The sequence below is a fragment of the Odontomachus brunneus genome, unplaced genomic scaffold (assembly GCF_010583005.1).
Source record: "Odontomachus brunneus isolate Ranch 3 - 2012 unplaced genomic scaffold, Obru_v1 Obru_scaffold_179, whole genome shotgun sequence".
NCBI lineage: Eukaryota > Metazoa > Arthropoda > Insecta > Hymenoptera > Formicidae > Odontomachus > Odontomachus brunneus.
The window spans coordinates 452,964-455,675 of NW_022639629.1; the positions used below are offsets into that span (position 1 = coordinate 452,964).

Here is a 2,712-nt window from a genome sequence, read left to right on the forward strand (position 1 = left end):
GTGGTACACGCTTCCGAAATGTTGAAGAAGTGCGAGAATGGGTGGACGAATGGATTGCTTCGAAACAAACATCGTTTTATCGAGATGGTATCGCCCAGTTGCCAGAAAGATGGCAAAAAGTTGTAGAAAGTGATGGAAAATACTTTCATTGAAATAATTTAAATAAATTTTTTACAATAAATGCTTTTTCTCAGTATTTTTTGGGCGGAAACTAAGTTAAGGTCCTAATATATCAAATAAAAAACGCGACCTTCTAGCTTATCTGAAATTTTTACGTCGATTGGTCTTTTGAGTCAAATCAAGTGCCGCAGTCGCGGTGCAACGCCGAATACGTATAAAAAATGCGACCTTCTAGCTTATCTGCTTAATTTTTACGTCGATTAGTCTTCTGAGTCATATATCTCAAGCACGAAAATTATAATCGAAAATCTGATGAAAGTTTCCTTATATAATGTTTAGCGCGCGCGTAAATTGCACCAAGTTTGATTAAGATCGGTGCAGGCAATACGGAGATCTCGAAATCTCGCTCGCTGAAAAGTCCGTTTATTTTCGCTCAAATTTTCAGATTTTTTCAGATTCAGATTCACGCGTATGCACGCACACAAGCGAATGAGTTTGCCCATCAAGCTGCATTTACATCGCCAAGCGATTCAGCTTCAAATTATACATATACGCACGCACAAAAGCGATACACGTTTGTTCGTCAGAATGCGTTTGTAACATATAGGCTGCAATAAGCAACATGTATCTATAATAATTGTCACACGAATTTACGCTAGAGGAAAAGATTTATGATCAACCATTAGATGTACATATCAAACTGTATTTATAATTTCACATATATTTCCTTATAGTTTTATATCAGGTTTACCCTTCGCAATTCACTGTTTTAACTGTTCTTTCGTCTCAGGAGTGTAGCGGTGGATCCACGTTTCATCAACAGTTATCAATCGACGCAAAAAATCCGACTTGTTTCGCTTAAATCGCTCCAACAGAGTCTTGGAAATGTTTATTCAAATGCGTTTTTGTACCAAATTAAGCAAGCATGGCACCTAACACGCAGTCAGCTTTCTTTCAATTCTTTAAATAATATATGATAAATGCGCTTCTTCGATATGTCCACATGGAAAAAAAGGTTTGGTTAAATTAACCAAATATCTCGAATATGAACGATTCAGAAATTCTGATTGAAGTAACCCGAATTCTGTTTAAGTTAACAAGATTTTTGATTGACTTAAACAGAATTCGAGTTACTTCAATCGGAATTTCTGGATCGTTCATATTCGACCAAATATTTCAACCAATTAATTCAACCAAACCTTTTTTCCGTACACAGCCTCTACTATCTCTAATCTTGATTCGACGGTCATCCAGTATTATTTGGTGAACTTTTTCAATGTTATCGGTGGTAGTCGCACAATTGTTAGCCACTCCGAACGCTCAAATAGACCAAACTGGTACGACCACGTTTAAATTAATTTTCATAGCACTTAGGCTATTACTGAATATCACTGTTAGCTGAGCTAATATAGAAGGATCAAGTTCCTCGAAAAGTGAGCGAAGCCACATTGCTTCTTGACAAGCAACTCCAAGTGCCAGATATTCTACTTCCGTAATTGATAGAACCACCGTTGGTTGCCTTTTGCTGCTTCATGCAATGGCCCCACCTTATAGAGTGAAAATGTATTCAGTGGTAGGACGTCTCGTATCCATATCTCTGGTTTAGTCTGCATCACTGTATCCAAAGAGAGTAGGATTTTCGTGTAAGAAGTATGTAAGCTTATACACTTTTGTTCCCTTCAGATACCTAAATATTCTCTTCAGAGCATTCCAATGCGCTCTGCCTGGATTTACCACAAATCTGCCTAGCGAAGCTTATTGCGCTTGCTATGTCTGGACATGTACTTTGATTGAGGAACATTAGAGCAAGTGCTTCTCGATAGGAAATCTTATTTGTGTTTGCTACTTCCTGTGATGTCTTGAGTCACATTGTCCAGTTTTTGATTTGGATCAAGTAGCGTGATTGTTGGATTGCATTCCGAAATGTTAAATTTTTCTAGGATCTTTTCTATGTACTCGATTTGATCTATCAAAATAGTATCGTGATTTCGATCTCTACTAATGTTTATCCCCAGGAACTTTAATACTTTGCCTAGATTACCAAGATTCTTCATCTTGAATATTGACTGCAGTTGTTCCTTAATCGCGTTCTTCAAATTTACGTTGTTTGAAAGAAGAAGTAGATCATCAACGTAAGTAACAATTATTGCAATTTTGTTATTTATCTTCTTGATGTAGACTCTTTGATTGACCTTAAATATATAAAATATATAATTTAATAGAATATAACATTAAAAAATATAATTTAATAGAATAATTTTTTTCATATATATTTCCATTATAATATATTAACATTTTTTTTAATACATTAATAAATCAAATTTAACCTGAAATTTAGACTCGACCCATAATTAAAGTCATTGTTATTACCTATATAGTTGCCACTACCATGTCTTTTTTGTCAAATATGCGTACATATCCTCGAAGTGCCCGAGAGATCCGATTGGCAAAAGTATTCAATATAATAATTCAGTATATCAATTAAGTATATCAGTATAATAACGCCAGACTTAAGGAAAAAAGGTATATATATATATATATATATATATATATATATATATATATATATATATATATATATATATATATATA

General features: G+C 34.3%; 1 protein-coding gene across 1 annotated transcript in view; it reads left to right on the plus strand.

Annotated features, from left to right (window-relative positions):
* Window positions 1–2,712, plus strand: part of LOC116851579 (diacylglycerol kinase 1) — a 396,727-nt gene that overhangs the window by 145,232 nt on the left and 248,783 nt on the right. The window lies entirely within an intron of this gene.